We start from the raw sequence: 14,882 nt of genomic DNA, 5'->3' as shown, positions 1-14,882 counted from the left end.
CACCCCTCACTCTTCTAAACTACAATGGAAACAAACCCAGCCTGTCCAAAATATCCTCATAAGAGAACCCGCTCATTCCAGGTATCAATGTCGTGAACCCCCTCGGAACAGCCTATAACTCACTTACATCACACTTAAGTAAACTGCAATGCAGTATTAGATATGTGGCGTCATCAATGCCCTGTAGAATTAAAGCAAGCGTCCTTACTTTGGTGATTCATTCATCTAGTAATAAAGGATAGCATTCTATTAGGCTTCTGTATTACTTGCTGTACCTGCATGCTAACTTATGTTGACTCATGAACTAGGACACCTAGAACCCCCTGCAACTTGGAACTCTGCAGTCGTTCTCTGTGTAATTAATGATTTTATTTAAATTCTCCGTGTCAAAGTGAACAACTTCACGTTTTCCAACATTATAATCCATCTGCCAGATTTTTGCCCACTTACTCAATCTGTCTTTTTTCCATTTGTAAATTACTTCGGTCTTCTTCACAACTTTCCTACCTATCATTGTGCCATTCACAAATTTAGCTTCCAGGCCTTCAGTCCCCTCATCTAAGCCATTGCTGTAAATTGTAAAAAGTTGAGGCCCCAGCACCTATCCCTGCGGTACCCCACTCGTCACATCCTGCCAATCAGACAAAGGCCCGTTTATATTTACTCTCTGGTTCTGACAGACAGCCAGCCTTCTCTCCATGCCAATGTGTTACCCCCTTTGCCATGAGCATTTATTTTCTGCAGTAACCTTTGTTGTGGCACCTTCTCAAATGCCTTTTCGAAATCCAAGTACAGCACGTCTACAGGTTCCCCTTCATCAAGAAAACATCTCCTTCAAAAAAAAACTCTAATAAATTGTTCAAACGTGATTTCCCTTTCACAAAACCATGCTGAGCATGGCTTTTGCGAGAGTCTGGTGAACCACCGTTATATCATATCTACCAGAAGTATTTCCTCCTTCAGGGAGGGAATCCATACTAACATTTATTCATTTATTTAAAGTCCTTTACAGCAAAGGCTGCCCAGAAGAAAGAGAAAGAGGCCGATGTCAACATCCTGGGACTCACTGCCACACAAGACTCTTAGTGTACCCACTCCACATGGATTGTTACGGTTCAAGAAGTCAGCATGCGACCTGTTTCTCTGTGAGAATTAGGGATAAACAATGAATGATGGCTTAAGCAACGTCGCCCACGCCCCATCAATGAATTAACAATCACACCGACCTTCAGTATAGAATGAGCAATATGATTGTGGTGATTATTTTCATGCCTTTGGTGCTGGGTGTGTGTAATGAAGCAACAAACGAGGCAGTGGGATCTGATTTTTGCGCAAATTTCTGGAGAGTTGTTTAAGTCGTTAATAGCAGCGATTGACATTGCCTTGCGTTTGATGCCTCGAAACTGGGAGTTTAACAGTATTTTTCGTACACATCTCCAAGTACAGAATGAATTTTGTACTGGGAGACCAATTTCACTTTGCTTCCTTGCTCCATGGTTCCTGGTTTCGCATCGCTGAGAAACTATCACGCCGGTTTATCACCTGGTGCCTGCAATATCTGCTCTTTGTGTAACTCCCACATTCTTACTGACAGGCTCTGCTTCTAATGTTCACTATTCTTCCCTTTCGCCCCCCTGTGTCCTGTACACACAGTTCGAGGAGGGAATTATTTCCATTCATCCTATCGAATCCTGTAGCCACTTCAGTTGGTAGCCTTTCAAATCAAAATGATACATGGAATACGGTTTTATTTTGAATATGTAAATAGGTTCTCTATGCATTTCTAGAAACAAAATCTGGCATCTTTATAGCTCTTTTAACACAGCTGCTGTGGCGTCTCCAATCTGGGCTACATTCGCTTCGAGTTATGTCTATTTATGAATAATATTGTGATATTTGCAAACGGATTGTTGGTGTTTATTATTCGGGGTATGTGTGTGAACCTGTTTGCTATTTCTCAATGTACTTGTGTTTTGAGGGGTATTGCAATGTAAATAAATCCAAATGTAGTCAGATCAGGCGAATTAATGAACAGAAAATAGAGATACATCCCAGTAGACCTGTAAACAGCTGAGTCACAAAATACATCACACAAAGTCAAAAGGCTATCAAACTGAGCTCTGCTCGGTTCAATTATATTTGCAATGATCGCTAAAGGATCAGAACCGTTTTCTGGTGACCTAGTAATTAGGTTTGGGCACTTTCGCCAACTCTGCCCGTGCAGGAAAGTACATTTTACAGAAAAGCTAAACTCTTAGATAATTCTTGTCAGTGAAGGCCAATTCCGCTCACACCATGAAGAGCCGCTGCACATGGAACCAAACATTTGTCAAGTGAGAAAGGACCTTTCGCGTGTCATCAACATTCAAAATATCTGCACGATGCAAACACTTAATTTTTGACTCAGGGGTGAAAGAAAGTCTTCAGGAAGACAGTAAAATTCAGAATTCCACAGATGAGCGCTGCTCTCAGAGAACAAAAACCGTCATCTCCTCTTAAAATGGAGACCTCTCATTTTTCAACTGTGCCCCCAATTCTAACCTCAACCCGATCAAGTCCCCTCGGGATCACCTATGAGTCAATAAGATCACCTCGCTTTCTTCTAAACTCCAATGGGTGCAGGCCCTAACTGTCACCATAAGATAAACCCTTCATCCTAGGAATGAATTGAGTGAACTATCTCTGAAATGCTTCTTACGCATTTGTTATGACATGGCTGATGATATGTGCCAATTGGGCCAAATACACAAGGGAAACTTGGCCACTTTATGACAACGGTTTTGGCAATTTGTATGTATTACGAGAAGGCTTTTGTAATGAACTCAGAGGAATTGATTCCAATAACACATTCATATATTTGAAATTAAGTTAAAACATTTATTAACAAAAGGATAAAAAACAATAAATGCACAAAAGATTAAAGTTACACCGATAGTTAGTATCAACATATCTCAAAATTCTTAATGAAACAGGTTGCAAACTCCACTCCCCCCATAAGGCAACAGTCCAAGATAAGTTTGCAACTACAAAATCCACTGAGCACACAAACCACTGGACAGTGGATTCCCAGTCTTGTAACCCAACATTTTTGTTACTGGACAGAGCAGACGTCTCCTAAAGTGGCTGGAAGCTTTTCCCCAAGCACTGCTTCACACGGTGCACCTTTCAATCTCACACGGCCAAAACCCCTATCCAGTCTTTCATCCGTCTTCATATATGTTTCTCTCTCTTCAAACGCTATGATTTCATGGATCTACAGGTCTTTGGAAGTTTAATTTTCCCGGTTTATAAAAATCTTTCATAAAGTCAATATGATCTCTCTACTTTTGGGAAAAATAAACATAATAACCTTGCCCTATTTAGCTTGTCAGTTGCAAACATCATACTATTCATTTCAACCCCAACCACCTTTCCACTTAATTTAAATTGCAAATTCATTTCACACCCTATATGATGCTCTCATCCATGTTTACTCATTAGCATCTCAAATGACTTTTTGCACCTAACATATTTTGATCAGTTCAACCTTACAGTCTATCTGACTCTAATTCCAATTATTCAGTCACTTAGGCAGAACCAACCACACACACACATATAAGCCTAAAATAATATTATGAAACATATTATCGTTTCATGACGAATTTATGTCTTTTTTTTTCAAATAGGGAGGCCAAAACTGTACACAGTATTCCAGATGTATCCTCACCAAGCTTCTGTACAGCTGCAGTAAAAGTTAACTACTTTTATATTCCATTCTTCTTCAAAAAACATCAACATTTCCTTTGTCTTCCTAACATTTGTTGGACTGGCATACAAACTTTTTTAGTGATTCATGTACTAGGGCACCACTATCCTTGTACAGATATGGTCAGTGGAAGAAACTCTTTCTGCTCGCTTGGAATCTGGGACTAAGGGCGACAGTTAAAAAAAAAGATAGATTTCAACAATGAAATTAGGAAACAATCCCACACACCAAGAGTGCTATAAGTTCAGATCTCCCTTCTGTACACGGTAACTGGTGGTTTTAATATAAATCTGTGATCGATAGCGTTTTACCGCAAAAAATCATTAATGTGCAAAAGCGACTTGGTTCCCAAATGGCCACGATATCTCTGAATAACCGAACGGAATCTAGTGACTAAATCGACTCACCAAAAGCAAGGTTGGGGAAAAGCGGATCATCTTTCGGCTCAGCACTCTACAGCCTCGTGAACTCAAAACTGAGTTCATCAATTTTAGATCATAATGTTCGCCTCCATCTTGTTTACTATTTGTTTTTTTCCTTTGCCGGCTTGGTTTGGCCCCGTTTATTTAATTATTCCTTCATGTTGTCTTCGGGCGGCTGCTATGCAGCCATTCCTAACCTCAGTTAGACAAATTGCATTTTACCCTGTACTATAAGGGGATTGGAGTACAAGAAGAAATAAGTCTTGCTAAAATAGCACAGGGCTTTGGTGACACCATAACTTTAATATTGTTTGCAGTTGTGGTCTCCATATTTAAGGAAGGATACAATTTCATTGGAGGTGGCACAGCGATAGGTCCCCGGGGTGATGGGACAGTCCTGTGATGAGAGGCTGAGTAAAATGGATCAGCATTCCGGTTCTCCCACACGGTGGTTAAATATATTACTATCCTGAAACACCAAAGCAGGCGTCCATCATGCTCCCGGCTTAAGTTCCATTGCAATCGCCCCTGACATGAGGTTCAATCTCTCCCCGCACCATAACTGTGCAGATGGGGCCATCCCGAATAGCTGGCAGGGACGGCATAGTTTTATATGTAAAAGTCCGTTTAAGGAAACACTGGATTGTTCTATAAATTGAACATTTTAGGCAGTCAATAAAATAATGCAGTCACTTACATAAATCCACACAGATATTTCATTGCAGTATTCAGCACTAAAACCATCCCACAACGGCGCTTGTGCCATGTGAAGTCATGTTATCGGTTACCCCCGCGGCCTCAGGAACAATAGATGGATGGCTTCATTTAGTTCCTAGTTTTATGTGCAGGGAGCGAATCGCCGGAGGCGGAATCAGAGGTCATCAGTATCCTATATAATATCCAAATCTTTACTGGAAAGATAGGATTTTTTTGAAAAGCTCTGCACAGGAATAGTACTGCTGTGCACAACCTGTGCACCATCCACACCAAGCGAGTCACCATCTTTCCCAAAGACATCCAGTTGGCTGCCGCATCCGCGAGGAGCGAGTCTAAAACCCGGCTTCAGTACCAAGTGTAACAGGGGCTCTTTTCGGAGCTACCAAATGGACAAAGGGAACAGCCGTGATCTGTCATTGCTGAGAGCAAAATTTCCCCACCCGCTAAATGTTCTTTACAACTGAGTGATTTTAAAAGCACCCAGTGCTTTGCTGGGCTATTTCAGGGGTACAGTTAAGAATTCTGTGTCTGGAGTCACATGTTGACCAATACATGGTCATGATGACAGATCTGTAACCTGTGATCTGTGTCTGATTACGGTAATGCGGCTGGTCTTTAATTAATTGAGTGCGAGTCTGATATCTGACCTGGAATTCAGAAGCAGCATCTCCGGCACCTGCCAGAACCTCACTTTCCCACAACAAACAGAAAATGAAATTGTTTCTCCATTCGCAAAATCAATCCCTGTCCCTTTGTACCTCTCACTGGAATTTTAGCAACATAATATCTCAGCGAAATAAATGCAATGTTCAAAGCTTTGAAAACCCGGTGCAGATCAACGTTCTCATTTCGCACTCTCACACAGCCCGTAACAGATGCACAATAATGTTTGCAGCAAAGCAGTGGGATACAATTCACAACTTTACATTGCAAAGCTCGGGTTAGAGTACGCGTTGTGACTTAGTTGATTAAAAATGCCTGTTGAATACACAAAATATTCTGAGGTCTTAGAGGTTCCTTTATCCGTTTTGTCGATTCATGGCTTTAAATTAAACCAATGACGTTGAGGAACAGCGTTGAGAATTAGCCGCCTATATAATGAAGCCGAATCGGACCATAGTTTCCTCGGGAGGTTCATGTTGAAGGATCATTTCGAAATATTGCCGGCGATAACGGTGAGCGAGGATTGAATGATTTATGCAACTGCGCGTTAGGCGGGAAAGAGCGGGGAGGGATAAGTGTTGGAGTTTCCTCGATGAAGCCTTTGGACCGACAGATCTATTTCCACTCCACACATTGTGATTCGCTCAATTTTGAACGTTACTCCGAATGAGCTTTGATGTTTTCCGTGCGATTGTATCACACGTTCCCAGAACAAACACCGGATGAAATTGTTTATCCAACTGCGAAATCCATCTCCGTGTCTTTTTAGCTTCCCACTACAATTATACCTTCCAGGAACCAATGCAATATTCAAAATTTTAAAGGCCCAGTGCAGATACCTGGGTAACAACAGCTGTCACATCACACGCCACTTGTCAGGAGCGAGTAGTTGGTGCAAGTTAGAAGATTTGTGAAATGAATCCAAAGGGAGGCTGCCGGTCTGTGTGTGAGGGAAATGTGCTGCATCGGGTCAATCAACAAATAAGGAAATACACAAAAAGTTTGACTTGATTCTGGTTAAACAATGAAGATGGATATCGGGAAAGGCGGAGTGAAGCCTGGGTATCTCAGTCGGTAGGGCATCTGAGGGTCCAGGGTTCAAGTCCCTGTCTGGGCGCTGCCGATTGGCAAAAGGTGCTCGCTCCCCGTGAAACGGCAAAAAAACAACAATGGTCGCTGAGTTTTTCAAGGAGAGCTGAAGAAACGGAGTCGTTTCTTTGATGTCCAGGAAAAGATCCATCCCTTCGAAATTGTGGCAGCCTCGGTCAATTTTAAGAATTGTTTCTGGATTTCCAGATACTCCATGTGTGGAAAGTGCTCCTTGGCTTTCCTCTTGTTTGGCACTATCGCTGTAAACCTGTGGCTGGAATAAATGTTAAAATTCAACCCGGTTCCTGCCGCCGGGGGAAACGGCTTCTCCGTGTTTAACCTAACAATTCATTTTTACAGGTTAGAAACCTCGACCAGTTCACAAAGATAAAAGCAAAATACTGCGGATGCGGGAAATCTGACACAAAAAACAGAAAATGCTGGATCAGATCACACCTCATTCTTTAATAATCAAGAGAATAGAAAACAGTGAATCCCTGAAAATAAAAACAACGTGCAAGGAGCGGGGAGAAGGCGGGAGATTGATCGTGGGCCAGCACAGAAAGGATGGGCCAAATGGCCTCCTCTCCTGCTGTACCCATTCTATGATTCTTCCAATCTAAGATTATGAAACTTGACCTCCAAATGTAAACTACTGAACTCTGGAATCCCACTGGTGAATCAACGCCGCTTCCATTCCAAGGTCAATATATTGCTGGTGTTTCCTGTGTGTGGTGTCTGTAAGAAAATGACAACAGGGTGTCATGGATTTCCAGGATTCTCAAACATTCAAGAATTCCCTGATTGAATATCCGCCTCAATTCCCCATTCCGGAAAATTCTCAGTTCACACTGCCTTACAGCCCCGGAGCAGGTGATGAATTTCCAATGAGTTTGCAGCAAAATAGTGGAATACTCTTCAAAACATCGCTGCCTGGTGTTGTTTGGAATTTTTCGCCGTGGTTTAGTGGGTGATATCTTAGATCTAGTAATGGAGGCGATCCTGAGTTCGAATCTCAAAGACACTTTTACTGATTTCAAATACATCAGGCAAAGCGCTGAGCATTTTCGAGTCAGTAGAAAGCGTTTACAATGACGTGTGAATATAAAGAAGCGCAACAGGATCGACATAACCTTTGAAGCGACCGTGCACCGTTGTCCTTAAGTATCGCTCCCTCTTCAGTTCAACCGAATGAACCAGTGGGTTTGGCGGGTTACGCGAATGAAAACCGCTTTGGGGTTAGTGCAGAAGTTTTGCAGGAAATCCTATTTTCTTTTCCTCTTTGATCTGGATCCGCCGCACACACTTTCACAAAGAGGGTCATTACGGATCAATCTTCGAAAACCTCGAGAGATTTGAGAAGTAATTCTGGCAAAAAAAAAACAGTCTTTAAAGACATCTCAGTCAACCACAATGTATTTCAATGAATTTTGTTCTCCGCTCCACATGGAAACTGTTCCTGACATGAATCTCACTGAAACAGAGGGTGACTATGTTGTATCTGTCAACGTGTAGGTGATGCGGTTTGGGCCATTGCAGGACTCTCAACTGGGACTGACACAGGACCCCAGGGTAGGATTGCTGCAACGCTTGGGACACATTGACAGCTTTTCCTTTTATTATTTTGTGGATGTGAGAATCGCCGGTAAGGCCATCATTAATTGTGGAGCCTCTTTCTCCAGTCAGGGTTAAATAGACCACTACCATTCAGGACTGGATGTGACTGGATTACAGAACTTAAACCTGACCCGTTGGTTGTGGGGTTAATTCGAAAGCGATTGTCTGTGAGGACAGGAGACAGAAATGTCATGGCACAAGAACCAAAGGGTCCTGTCACTGGAATAAGATAAACAAGATTTGTAGAAGGCACTAGTTCAGCCTCAGCTGGTGCATCTCGTCTGGTTCTGGGCGCTGCTGTTGAGGATGGATGGGAAGATGTGAAGGGTGTTGGAAAGAGGGCAGAAAATATTCACGAGAATGTTTCCTGGGATGAGGAACTTCAGTTATGAAGGTAGATTGGAAAATTAGGACTATTTTCCTGAGAGAAAAAAAGGCTGAGAGGAGACTCGATAGAGGGATTGAAAATCATGAGGGATCTGGACGGATTTGATGTGAAGAAAATGCTCCCGTTCCTGAAAGGATCAAGTTCGGGTTGGTGCAGATTTTAAGTAGTTGTTAAAAAATGCAAAAGTGACACGAGAAAAAAAACACTCTCGCAGAAAGTGGTTAAGGTCTGGAATGCAGCGCCTGAGAGTGTGGCGGAGGCAGGTTCAAGGGAAACATTCAAACGGGAGTTAGACTCTTAGCTGGAAAGGAAGACCGTTCATGCGGGAAGAAGGCGGGGAATGGCACAAAGTGAATTACTGATTCGGAGAGATGGTGCAGACAAAATGGGGCGAATGACCCCCTCCTGCGCTGTAATATTTCGGAGTTTCTGTGATTCTGGGAGTAAAATAAAGAAAGAAAAGATGTGCCCAGATGAGGTTGTGACTGGCCGCACAGCAACTGCCCGAATGTAACATGGATAATAAAGATTGAAACGTGAGAAACCAAACCGGCAAGAAGAAAACAATACACGCTGGAAAGAACATGGAGGCAGATGCTAGGGTCTAAATTCGCTGAAATCAATGTTGAGTGCAGAAGGCTGCAGTTGGAAGATGAGGTGTTCTCCTTGGAAGTTTGCTGTTGTTGACGCCATTTAGTCCCGAGAACACATTCAGTGACGTTGTGCCTGATTGGAGAAGAGCTGCATATTCTCGCCTTTGCCTCATATTCCCTCATATCCTCTAATAAAACTTTACGAATCTCAGATTGAAAATAGAACAATCGATCAAGCATTAGTTTCCGTGTACAGAGGGAGCTCTGAAGTTCCAGCACTCATTCTGTGTAGAATTCTTTCTCAATTTCTATTCTGGCTTTAGATTGTTGACTGTGGCCCTTAGTCCGAGATTCCCAGGAAACGGAAGGAGGTTCTGGCACTGATCTTATGTTTCCATTGGCATCTAGAATTCTTGGATCAAACCAGTACATGAATCACGAGGGAGATTTCGTTCCAGGGACAGTCAGTGTCTTCCTGGGGCTGAGCTGTGTTTTACTGTCCGTAATTGTGGAGCGTGAGGAGGGAGTTCAAGACGTAAACGGTGTTTCAGAGCAAGAAAGTTGAAAGATTGGCGATGAGCGAGAGCGAGGAATATGAATAGTGTTCAGGATTTTCTTTCCCAAACGCCTTCAGATAGAAAAGGAAAGCAGTTCAGATACCGGAAAACGGAAAGAAAAATAAACAGAACATTCTGGAAATATTCAGCAGCTCATGGAGCAAGTATGGAGACAAAAGGTGAAATGTTCAGGTCGGTCTTTTATCAAGATGGAAGAAAGATGTGAATATAACCAGGTTTAAACCAGTGGAGTGCGGGAATAGGTGGGATGTACATAAGAGAATGTAAATGAGGATGGAGGGCAGGGGGCGAGGTTTCATGGTTACAAAAAATATATAATGGCTGGGAAAGAAAAGAAAAAGATGTGTCCATATGAGGTTGTGAATGGCCACTTAGCAACAGTCCGAATGTAACATGAAGGATTAAAGAAAGAAAAATGACCAAACAATGTTGAAGCAGATGTTCTGATCTAAAATTGTTGAACTCAGAGTTGAGTCCAGAAGGCTCTATCCTACCCAGTTGAATGACCAGGGGCTGTTCCTCGAGCTTTGCTCTTGTTGAGATCCTTTATTCGCTGGAGCATGTTCTGTTATTCTGAGATCCTGGGTGTTTGGTGACTACCTCCATATGTTCATCTTTCTCTCATATTCCTTTAAAACCTCTTTTAAGAAAACTCTTTGAATCTCAGATTTAAATTAAAGCAATGGCTTAAACATTAATTGCCGTAATCAGAAACTCGAACGTCATTTGTGTGTAGAATTATTTTCTAATTCCCCTGTTAATCTCTGGCTTTAATTCTTTGACTGTGACCTGGGTCCTAGATTCCCAGTCAGCGGCAGTAGTTTATGGGCCGATCTTATCCGTTCAACGCTACAAACAAAAGTATCAAATCCCCCCTGCAATCATGAGGAAGGATTTCGGTAAAGGGACAGCCAATGGGTTAAATGTAGGAACTGAGCTGTTGTTTAGTGTCGGGAATTGCAGAAGGTTAGGGGGGTGTTCAAGTGACAGAGTTACAGAGGAAGAAAACTGAAAGATTGGCGAGGAGGAAGAGCGAGGGATATGAATGACTTTCAACATCTTTCAAATGTTGCTCAATGAAAGACTGAAAGTGAAATTAATCTCTGAGCCAAGGAGCTGCTGATCCGTGCAGTGACCAGAAAATAGAATTGAAATTTCCAGAATCTTGGTTTTTACTGAGGGAGAGGTAATGGGACAAGCAAATAAATAAAAGATGGAGGATGATTGGCAGGAAACTAAACAGCTGCCGTCCGGAAACAAGAATAGAAGGGGGAAAGTAAATTTTAAAATCCAAAAAAAAAATGGTGGCAGAGATTGCAATGTAAGTCATTCTGTCATGTTTCTGTCACCCTTTTCAAGATGCACTTTTGCCATCAGATTATTAATGAATTCTGGCTCGTTACTCATTACTAAATTCAGCATGGCCGGTTCCTCTCGGTTTCATAGTGCCTTGTTTCAGGAAACTGCTCCGGATTGAAGCTACCGATTCACCGATATTCTAGATATTCCGATTCAAGTCTGTTTAGGTGAAAACAACAGTTTTTATGCGAAAACACACACAGGAATGTCGTCCAACTATTTACACGCACTTTCTCACACTCTCACACACCTCTGAAAACAACCGCTGTTCCTTTATTTGCACGAAATGTCTACTTTATATCAACCAATTTCCAATTCCAATTGCTTCCTTTGTGTTAATTTGTAATAAAATGCCTCCCCGTCGGGGAATTAACCCCCTGTCTCCCGCGTGACAGGCGGGGATACTGACCACTATACAAACGAGGAAGACGCAGCGATTGTTCGAAGTAAGGGAACCTGGGGTTAGCTTCACACATTAACAAGTGAAATTGAAGAGGTGGTCTAATGTGGGGCTGCAGGGGGTGAAGGATTCCTTCAGTGATCCCAGAGACAAGAATGACAGGATACCTTCTCTAAGTGATGTCACAGTGTCTCAATTCGAATCTGGGTTTTATGAAACAAAAACAAAAAATGCTTTAAAAACTCAGCAGTTCTGACAGTATCTGTAGTGAGAAAGACAGAGTTAACTTTTCGAGTCCATATATTCATACGGACTTGAAACGTTAACTCTGCCTTTGTCTCCACAGATGCTGTCAGATGTGCTGAGTTTATCCAGCACTTTTTGTTTTTGTTTCAGATTTCCAGCATCCGCAGTATTTTGCCTTTAGCCTGGACTTAATTATGCTTAATGACCCACAGATTGACAGAAATATTGAACAATAGAAATTGAGTTGCCCCATGCTCAGTACAGTTATTCCGTGAAGAATTCCTTGTGAGTATAGTGGTTCCATTTCTCAATGAGACAATGTGGCCGACAGTTAGACCTGCGCATGTAATACTCACATCAAATTTCCAGGAAAGTTGCCAATTTCGGCGATCACCAGACTTCCGATTTTATTTATTATTTTCAATTTCAGGGTTTTTGTTTGTCAAAGCTTCCCCGCCACTAACTGGTCTCCAATAGGCAGGTTGATTTTCTCCCCGTTTTTGAATATGGATGGAACATTTTTAATCCTCCAGTCCTCTGACACCAATGGATGACTCTCTATCTCTCTCTCTCACAACATCGCTATCGCTACTTCCCCTTCTCTCATACATTTTCACAACTGAAGTTTGCGGTTTTATATATACTTGATTGTTTTTACACTAAACGATAATTACTATCGTTTGGATGAGTCAGGTTTATGAGAACACTCTCTACAATATGAATACGATCAATAATTATTTATTATAATTATGTAGATGAAAATTGCTTACTGTATTCCAAATGTGATTAATTCTGAGGCCGATATTTGTGGCACGAGGGTACAGAACACATTTGTATAGTGGGTTGTCGGTGAGCTCCAGTCCATTGTTTGTGGTAGAAACTGTTTGTTAGAATTTCAGTCTGGCGAGAATTGATTAGATGACTAGTTTACAAATGATTGATTAGATCACTAACCATTGGTATTGCAAGAGAGAAAAAGAGAGACGCTATTCAATTGGTATAAGGCCTGTTCTCTCTGATCCACTGCTTGTGAGCATGTTCACAGGAAGGTCGAGGGCGAGGGCATGATATGACTTCTCAGTGAGACCTGAGTTCACATAATGGAGAGAGGGTTCCAAAAGTACTCACCCACTTTTCATCCTCAGGCCTGCTGTCAGTGCGACTATTGCCCTCCTAGAGAGCAACAATGCTCCGCATGAACTGCAGCTTTCCAGGAATCACAGCTTCAGTGGGGAGTGGAAAGTCACAGGTTACTTTCTCTGGCTACCCAGAGGAATCCAAAGGCTATAAATGCAGCTGGCATTAGATGGGGTTGGATGGAGTTGGTGGGAATGATCCACATAGATTGCATGACATCCACTTGCAGAACATATATCAGGTTTAGGGGTGGCCAATTCCAAGCTCACAAAACACCGTTTTTAGGTGTCTTAGACAACACAACATAATGTGCAGGGGCACAACAATCATACTCTGTAGTGTTGTGTCCTTGTCCAAATGTTCAATTGGACCCGCACTCTCTCATTCTCTGCACGCAGGACACCATTTTACTGCGTCAGGGCTTCCATTTCACCCAGAATCTTTCGTAGGCCCTAGTGTGCTTGTCCACCTAAAGCACCTCGGTGTCTGACGCCTGGTGTTTAAGGAGATGGGTAAAGTGGTATTGGACCTGTGATACTGGCCCGGCCATGTCCATTTCCCACCCATGTAGGTTCAGCTGCTGCGAAATGAAGCTCAGCCCGATGTGGCTGTGAATGCAGCTGCTGAGGGGCTCAGTGTCTCATTGGCCTCATGTGTGGCTGTTTTCATTCTGACTGGCGGCGCAACGTTAAACCTCATCCTCACGTTCCCTTGACCCCATCTCTCTGGATGGCTAACTTGGCTCCTTTCAGCTGTCACTGTGCAGAGTGCCCGTTTTCACCAATGCTGACCGCTGCTCGGTGCCACTGGTGGAGGTTGACACAATCCTGATGGGAGTTAGTTCCACCTCCTCCTCATCCTCCAGCTTGTCCACTATCCCTGCACACAGCAGCCGGCTAGTCTCCAAACTAGGCCCGGGCGAATGACAGTATTTGACTTTCTTTCTGTGGAAAGCCACACCCATTGCCATGTAGTCAAGCGGCAGGAGGCTGCACACTGCCCTTGGTCTAGACTTCATTCATCTTCTGTGCGCTCGCTCAGCTGCAGATCAACAATGTGCTGGGCGATCTTCGGCTCCTTCCTTAACTCTGCAAAAGTAACAATGGAATAGTCTTAGGAATGTGCCAATTCACAATGAATAGGATGAATTAGAAGGATTCTTTGTTCATCGCTTATCGCAGCTATTAGTATCTGCCTCTGTAACAGAGCAATGATCATTGCTTGTGCTGCGCTCTGCAGACAAGAACATAAATCATGTACCTGAGTTCACTATTGCAGGCGGACAAGTTTATCCTTCGCGCGGAGATGGCTCGTACCAAACAGGCGGCAGTAAACCCACCGGCGGCAAAGCGCCCAGGAAGCAGCTGGCACCAAAGTAGCCCGGAAATGTGCCCCCTCTACTGGCGAAGTGAAGAAACCTCATCGCTACAGGCCGGGTACAGTCGCGCTCCGAGAAATCCGCCGATGCCAGAATTCCACAGAGTTGCTTATCCGTAAACTGTCCTTCCTGTGTCTGGTGAGGGAAATTGCCCAGGGCTTCGAAACTGACCTGCGGTTTCAGAGTGCGGCAATTGGAGCTTTGCAGGAAGCCAGTGAGGCCTACTTGGTTGGCCTGTTTGAAGACATCAACCTGGGTACCATCCATGTCAAAAAATTCACCGTAATGCCCAAAGACACCCAGCTGGCATGATTAATCCCGGGGGAGCCGTGCTTAAACTCTTTGCTTCATTATATTTTCTCCATATGATTTTGAAGTGACATTTAAGCAATTTCTAAAGCATTATCGGACCGTAATCTTGGCTTCTTGTGGAGGCTGGGCCTTTATTTTATATCTTTGTTAGTATTGAGTATGATCATGTCTTAATAAGGAAGTAGCAAAACATTTTGCAAACATTCCTTCAAACTCTTGGCTCAGTTTGAAAAATAAA

At 42.9% G+C, this 14,882-nt stretch overlaps 1 pseudogene; it reads left to right on the top strand.

Annotated features, from left to right (window-relative positions):
• Positions 1–14,259: 14,259 nt before the first annotated feature.
• Positions 14,260–14,644, top strand: LOC144694618 (histone H3.3A-like; annotated as a pseudogene).
• The last annotated feature ends 238 nt before the right edge of the window (positions 14,645–14,882 follow it).

This window comes from Cetorhinus maximus, chromosome 20 (genome assembly GCF_964194155.1).
Source record: "Cetorhinus maximus chromosome 20, sCetMax3.hap1.1, whole genome shotgun sequence".
NCBI lineage: Eukaryota > Metazoa > Chordata > Chondrichthyes > Lamniformes > Cetorhinidae > Cetorhinus > Cetorhinus maximus.
The sequence above is the reverse complement of the archived record's forward strand: the minus strand, read 5'-3'. Positions and strand labels throughout refer to the sequence as shown.